Source organism: Poecilia formosa, unplaced genomic scaffold (genome assembly GCF_000485575.1).
Source record: "Poecilia formosa unplaced genomic scaffold, Poecilia_formosa-5.1.2 Scaffold60, whole genome shotgun sequence".
NCBI lineage: Eukaryota > Metazoa > Chordata > Actinopteri > Cyprinodontiformes > Poeciliidae > Poecilia > Poecilia formosa.
The window spans coordinates 560828-569428 of NW_006799999.1; positions in this window are offsets into that span (position 1 = coordinate 560828).

An 8601-nucleotide genomic window follows, 5' to 3' on the forward strand; every position below is an offset into this window, starting at 1 on the left:
AAACTATTGAGTACACTGTAGCTTACTTTAGCATCGATAATAATTTTTATCATCAGAATGCTGCGTTCCAACTGACAGGGACACTTCGGCAAGCCCTTTTAAATTTCTTCAGAAATTTGCTAGTATTACTTGCTATTAATAGATGAGTCTTGTTTTTTTGTAACGAACTGTCACAAAGTGTAAATTAGATTTATACTTTTGTGTTGAATGTTTGTTTTATAATATATTTACCACCAATGACAAAATCCCCCCAAAACACTGCAAAATTCACCAACTGCACAATTCTTGTTTAGTAGTAAATAGTGTAAAATAAGTAGTATTTCAAAAGAGCAGAAGAAATCTTATGTTTGTTGAACAATAACAATATTTGTTGTTAGTCTGTTGCTAAGAGACGAGTGTTTTTATTTTTTATTTATTTATTTATTTTTGGTAACCAAGTGCCACGAAGGAAACGTCTGATTTTAACTTTTGCAAAATTTACCGTTGGTAAATTTCTTGTGTCTAAGCAGATAAGCAGTTTTTCAAAAGTGCTCATGTTTTGTAAAGAGTTATTAATTTGGTATTAAGAAATTAGTATTTCTTTCTGGTAGCGAACTGCCACGAAGTACAAAACAGATTTTTACTTTTTGTTGAATGTCTGTTTTATAATATGTCTACCACCAATGACAAAAAAAACAAAAACAAAAAAAAAAACATTTTCACTTTTTTGCAAAATTCACCAACTGTGCAATTCTTGTTTAGTAGTAAATAGTGTAAAATAAGTAGTACTTCAAAAGAGCAGAAGCAGAAGAAAAATTTACTGAACAATAACAATATTTGGTGTTAGTCTGTTGCTAAGAGAGGAGTGTTTTTTTTTTTTTTGGTAACCAAGTAGCACAAAGGAAACATCTGATTTTTACTTTTGCAAAATCTACCAACTGTAAATTTCTTGTGTCTAAGGACATAAGCAGTATTTCAAAAGTGTTCATGTTTTGTAAACAATTATTAATTTATTGTTAAGAGAAGAGTGTTTTTTGTGGTAACCAACTGCCACAAAATATAAATCAGATTTTTACTATTGTGTAAAAAAAGTACACAAAAGTAAAAAAATAAATAAAAAATAACTTTTCTGCAAAATTCACCAACTGCAAAATTCTTGTTAAGTAGTATACCATAAGTAGTATCTCAAAAGAAATTTTATGTTTTTTTGAACAATAACAATATTTGTTGTTGGTCTGTTGCTAAGAGATGAGCGCTTCTTCTGGTAACAAAGTGCCACGAAGAAAACGTCTGATTTTTACTTTTGCAAAAGTAAAAATCAGAAGGCAGTGCATTAACATTAGCACAAACATCAGCAGTGCACTGCCCACATTAGCAGTAGCCTTTTCCCTAAAATAAGCTATTCTTTTTATTGGAGGAAGTCAATGGAAGACAACATTCCAACAGATTTGCACATTTTGGCAGGCCCCGTTTAAATTTCTTTAAATTTTCCTCTGTTCTTCTGGGACACAATGCCATGTCAAAAATATACATTTTTTTTCAGACAATAGCTTGCAGAGTTCGAAATTAGCTTTTGAGTGCAAATAAAACATTTCTTCTTCAGATATATTTAGAATGGTTAATCCATGTATATACGACATGCAAAAAAGCATAAACTGTAAGGAAGAAAGGAAGAATTGTGGAAATGAGCAACAAGCAGGTGGTCAAATTGACAGTCAGACGGTGAGATAAATGGAGGGATAAATAGACAACAAGATCAATAGCGGTGAAGCTTGGTGCTTTATGTTGTTTTTGCCTTCTGAATTAAGGAATTAAGAGTAAAAGTCAAATATACATCAACTTGTGGGGATAAAGCTTTTTACCAAAACCACAACAATTAAGCAAAACAACATATACGCAACTTAGAAAAGATTTAAAATGCACTGTGTGGAGTCAATGAGTGAAATTACAGGGATGATGCCACATGATACATCTTAAAAATAGTTAGCGGTATATAAGTGGTAAATAAAAAAACAACAACAACAACATAGCAGATAAACTGAAGCATTACTCATAGGAAAATAAACTTATACAGCATTACACGGGGAGATGCTGCACAAACACACAACAGATAAGTAATGTGTTTCCAGCGTTGCCAGCAGAAGACAAAGTGGTAATAATGCTGCCGGAGCAAAGCAGGGCAGAGTAATGCTGCACATTTCTCCTCTCAGCTGCTACTTTAATAAGCAGGCAAAATGGCCACTGCTGAATAATTAATATGTGGCTCCATTAACATCATATTAGAATGCATTCTATCTCTAATTGATTTTTTTTCTCCTCCTGTCTGTTTATTTATTTATTTATTCCGGTTGAAAACTTTTACTCCATCAGCAGACCACTCCGAGTCCACAGCGCGCGGAGGGTGAAATATGGCTGCTGCTGTTTAAATGTCAGCTTTGTAATTACACATGGAGCCACGAGCCGGGGCAACCCTGCGGCCTGAGGCCCTCTGATTTATGGTCGGGCACTGATCACACATCACTGCACAGACACATGCAGACAAAATGAATCCGAACCCTTTCCACTCTCCACTTCCAGACAACAAACCCAACTCATTTAACACAAGGCCTCCTTATCTCAGCAGAGTTGGTTTCGCGTGTTGCAGCCGAGCAAAAATTAAGAGTGTGAATCTACAAAAAATAAATCAAAGTTTTTTTTTGTTGTTGTTGTTTTTTTTTTATTAGGTAGGTTTCTCTGAAATCGTCCTGTTAAGCACAAAATAAACAAAGAGCTAACAGTTGCTTAAGAGTGTGGAAAAAATGTGAGCTTTCAGATTGAGAACTTAAATTATTAAATCACTTCTTGAGAGAAAAACAGAATTAAAACTGGAGAATTGTGATTCAGGATTTAATATGTCAAATCCAAACCATTTTGTTCTTAATGTTTATTTTCTCAATAGTTTAATGTTTCTACAAATTACAGAAATAATCATGAAGATGCTCATATCTCAAACATATTTTAATCTAATTCAGTTTCATCAAGACTTTGTATTACACTCTGTTTCCATGTACAATGATTTTGATACCCATTTGGGTATCAAAATCATTGATACCCAATGATTTTGGGTATCAATGATTAATAGTAATTAAATGTCTCATTTAATTACTATTAAATGAGACAGATCATGATGTCTGATCAAAATTAACTAAGCAACATCCTGCCGATAGACATTTAACTGCATCACATTTCTTTAGAGTAAACTATAAAAGAAAAACTGAAAAAATGTGTTTGTCAAGGCGGTTAAAAAAGTTTCAGTCTGATACAAACTGATGCCTGATTGGTGGTTTCATGACAGACATCTCTGTTTTATATCAAATTCAAATTAAAACATATTTTACTGATCCCAGAGGGAAATTAAATGTTATTGTAGCTGATATTAATTCTGATTCTTCAAAGAGTTATTGTAGGTAGTGATGGCTGTTGGCAGGAAATATCTCTTGTAGCGGTCTGTATTACAGCCAATCAGAAGAAGCCTCTGACTGAAGACACTCCGTTTTTCCAAGAAGAGGATAGTATGTATAAAAAAAGTTCTGATATAAAATAACTAAAACTAATTAGGAGTGGAATGGAAAAAAAGGGAATAATTGTTACAAGAGGTGAGTAGCACATTTAGAGATAGATGAAAAAAAAAATGATAGGCTGTCTACGGTGTCTGGAGTCTCTGTGTTATTTTGTGAGTCTAAAATAAAGTTTAGGAAGTTAAAGGTTTGTACTGTTAGTGTCAGACTGAAACAAGACCCCGCAGTAATATTTACACATTTTAGGAAAATAGCCATTATGGTTATTATTAAGCCGTGACAGCAAAGAGAGAGCTTAAAAAAAGAAGCCCTCAGTCTGTGATGGGACGGTATGTTCTCACCCACAGGGCTTTACAGAACAGAGTAAAGAAATGTGATCAGATGTTTCTTTCTACCAGAAGTCAATATTCATCTCCATGGAGCGGCAATTTTTGGTAAACATGGTTATTTATTGATCATTGTTTCACTTAAAGCAAAGTTATGCAGCATCAGAAATTTAATTCAAAATAGTTTTGTCTAACAATAAAAACGAGCCATAAACTCTTTATCTTTCCATCTGTATCGGTCTGCAAACAAATAAAAGTGTTGCCATCACCGGGACCCAATGTCCCCTCCCTGTTTCTTTTTGTTCAGCGGTCTAACACACTCTAGTGGCATGTGAGACCCCCCCCCCCCCGAACCTCCATCGGTTCAATACACCCTCCCTCATGCACTCCACCCATCTGTCAGATTATAGGCAGAGATACCTGCTGGAAAAACCAATCTATATCTGGATGAATGGAGGAGGAGAGGCAAGGCCAGATCAATGTACAGATATTGATACAAGCAGCCATGCAAGGAGACTCCTCTCCTTCTGAACTCATTCTCCTTCTCTCTGAAAAGATTAAGAATCAAGATGAGCTGCTGAGTAAGGCGTGCGACTGTATGTGTGTGTGCGCGCTGATGACAAAAGAGACACCGTAGCATGCTGGCAGATACTGTAGATAGAGAGAGAACGGAGGCCGGGAGGGAGCGGAGATACATAGAGGAGACACGGATTACCACCACAGAGCTCAGTAATGGCGTGAAAGGAGCACGTCAATAATGAATACCTCCCATTACAGAACGATAGACTGCTGCTGCAGCCTGCGTGGCACAACACCTGCTGACTCCCTGATCTACCTGAAATTACACTGATGCTCTCACACTGAGCTTCTCCGAGCTTACAACACACACCACCGACTGCAGAGAGCGGAGAACACAACACTCCACCGCGCTACACTGCACGCACTAAATCCAAGGCGGGGAGATGCAAAACTGAATTCATTTTCCAGCACAGTAGATAAGTCGAGCATCAGGGTCTGAACTCGTCTGACGACTCCCCTGTCGGAGGGCGAAGGCTCCCCTCCCTTCAAAGAGACGGGGCTTGACATCCAGGTGTTTTATAGTATTTGTGGCTCTGATCATCCATCAAGCCGATCGATCACTCTCCCAGCAGCTTTTATTAATGATCTTGTCAGCCAGCCCGCTCTCTGGTGCAGCCGCTTGTCCAGAATGATAGATCATTAGCTAGTCTGCCTGCTATTTATTCTCTCATGACCTTGTCTCTCTCCATTGTTGAGTGGGCCGAGTTATGAGTGCTAGAACATGATTATTCGGTATTGATCTGTGATTTTTTTTCTCTTTTCTTTAAAAAGTTTTTAGCCTCTTTATTTTAACAAGAAAATGCTGGAGTAAAAGTTTGCATGCGACAAATAGCTAGTTTTGAAAAACTCACCTTGGGCAAAAATTGCCATTGATTTTGGAATTTTTAACAACTTATTTGAACTTTTAGACTACAAGCCTATTAGAAAACACAATTCTTTTTTTTTAGCAAAACATTGTGTTTTGTTAACAAAAAAAGAAAAGTGAAACGTTAGCAAGGTGTATCTACACTACAAGCTTGTACAAATTGATATTCTGGTTGGGTTTCAAGTTGGATGAGGACAACGTTCAACTTCATAAAGATCTTAAAGGTAAAGTCAGAGGAATAATTTTGTGTATTTTCTTTTTTTTATATATATATAGATTTTGAGTGCTAGCAAAAAAAAAAAAAAAATGCAAACAAATCAAAAATCCACCAGCTTTCATCCTTTGATGACTGAAAACGTCCAAATAAAAATTTTCCTGCCAGTTCATCAAAGAGCTGATGAAGATATTTCTGCTAATGCTACAGGGGAAGGTTTGCCCATCACAGCGACATTTTCAGGCCTCGAGCGATGCTGCTGGTAAGGCTGAAAACGTGTCGTGGAACATCTCAGTGACGCATAGCAATAAGAGGCGGGGAAGAAAAAAAAAAACAGTAAGACAGTCGTAGAATAAGAAAAAGAGTAAAATGCCAACGGAGAAAAGGCAGCGTGGAAAACAGAGAGCGACTCAGAAGAAGTTTCACAGGAGTGAAGCCCAAGGCTGAGCCAGTGAGGTGTAAGTAGCTTTAGAATAAACATGAGCTCCATATAAACAACAACCTGCCAGTACAAGCATCGGTTAAGCACCCACACAGGCCTAGTGGCACTCTGGATCCACTCATGTGTGTATGTAAACTTGGGTGTCCCTGGGGCTGATGAGCCTTCGCTGTCATCCTCCCATCACTCTGGCTCTCTGCCCACTTACATTCATAAAGCCTGTCATGTTGATCAACTAGCCGCAGGCACACGGGCTTTTGTGACTGTCAAAAGTGTGCATGTAAATGTTTGACTGTATAATTATAGCCCCATTTTCTGTTTGCTCCTGGAATGTAAAACAGCGCAGCGGCATGTGAGCGCTTTGCCACGAATCCAGAAGCTACTGTGTTTGTTTGCCTCGCTACTTGAGTCTGACCTGTTTATTATGCAGTCTAAAGAGAAGAAGGAGGGACTTTGTTCTCCTCCAGAATCATTCGTGATGGATGGCTTTCATGTTCAGAGAAGAGTGGCAGGCAGAGAGATGTCTGCGGAGTTACAGTGAGAGGATGTGTGTCAAAATAACATAAAATATACGTCCAAATCCTCAGAGAGCGCGCCGCTACACTGCTGACCTCGCTGCATTGTGAATCAGGCTCTACAAACAGTGGCAATATGAGCATGTTTTAAAAATGCTTTGTACATTGTACACTATAGGCCAAAGGTTTGGAAGCGACTTTAACTTCACAACATGGAAAATCTGTTTGGGAAACATTTACTGCGATACTCAGTAAATTTGAATAGAAGAAGCCAGGATTGAAAAGATTTACAAGATTACAAGATCTTCTGTGAGCTTTTGTTTTTAGAGTTCTCTACAGCTGATCGTCTCCCTCAACTGAGCACCAAATCCTCTTCATCCTTCATAACATCTATGAAGGCTCTCTGTAGTTTTTCTTCCTCAGAGGAAAACCGCAGACACAAAAAAATGCACAAAATCTCACCAAGTATTTTTGATCTAGTTTCTAAAAACTAACATACAAGTAACTTTTCAGCAAGATACAAGGACTTGTTTTAAGTCAATAATTCCTTAGTATGTATGAAAAATTACTAGTTCCACTGGCAAATTATTTAATTTATAAGACGGGAAAACGTCTTATAAGAGAATTAATCTGCCAGTGGAACTAGTACTTTTAAGATTTTATTTACTTAAAACAAGCAAGCTCCTATATTGTGCAGAAAAGTTTCCTATGAGGTAGCTTTATCTTATTTCAAGTGCTCTAAGATATTTGTACTAGACCAAAAATAGTTGGTGAGATTTTGTGTTTTTACAGTGTGTGAATGAAAAACTCACTCAGTTTGCAGCCTTTGATGGGACACGATCACTGTTCAGACCTTGGAGGCAGGGTTGCATGCGATGTGAAAACACAACCACAAAGACTCAAACTCTCTTTCCGAATCTTTGTAAACATTTTTGAAAAACCTTTTGCCACTCCATTGACACTCTCTCTCCGTCTCTCTGTCCTAAACAACCTCGCCCGCATCCCCACAGGCCCCACCCTCCAGGACCCTAGAGCCCAATAAGCAGCCATCTGTAGACAACCTCTTACACTACGCTCCAGCGAACAAAGGCAGAAGGTGGTTGAATGTGTGTTGAGGAGACAAAAAGGAGAGGTGAAGGCAGTTCAAGGGTACAAGAGCAGTACCCGTCGACTGTCTGAAGCCCCCGCTCCGCTCCTCCTTGATTTTGAAAAACCTCCTCAGCACAACCTTCAAACACGCACGAGATGTTTCTGCATACCCAGGCCTCCTTCCGGTGGCTCCGGTCGAGGACCTGAGCGTCTTGCAAGGTGGGGAACCCGAGGTGCATTGGAGCTGTCCTCTGACTGCTCATCCATCCTATCCTGCCAGCCCACAGATCGATAGCACTGCTCTCTTAATCAGGTCTCTGGTGGCTGTGGGCGGACGAGCATGTGTGTGTGCGTGTGTGTGTGTGTGCGGACAGGAGGCCGCATCAGCTGGGGGTTGCACTTCTATATCTTTCCATCTTCAGCTCTCTGCCCATTCATCATGACATGACTGTTTACCTCAGCCTGATTTCTTTTTCTACTTCGTCACCAACTTCACTTTGCATCACTTACTGAAAACTCCATGAGTCTTTTCCGTCCCTTTCTGTCCCTCCCCTCCTACCAACTTTCTCTCGTTATCGCTTCATTCTGGTTTAGAGTTCTTTCTCCACTCTCTCCAGTTTCTGTCATTTCCTCACACACACACACACACAAAGTCTACTCTGGCAGCGTGCCACGGCTCATTCAGAGGGAGTCTGGCAGCCGAGGTGATCCGTGCGCTGCAACAATCTGCTGTGACTTGTGATGAAGACAGAAGAGGCGAAGTATTGGATAAATTGAGAAGAGAAAGGATGAGAGGCGAGGAGAGCGAGCGGGGTGAGAGGGTTAGTCAGATGGAGTGCGGGGCATCCAGCTGTGGTGTTTTGCCTTGCTGCAGAAGTTGTTTTCGAGCTCTCATCACACCTGTGTAGCCAAATTTATACACACACACATACACACACACACACGCACACACACCTACACACACACATTGAGGAAACCAGTGTAACAGCATGCAGAGGAGGCAGACTTGTAAAAAAAAAAAAGGTTGGTAACTTTAGA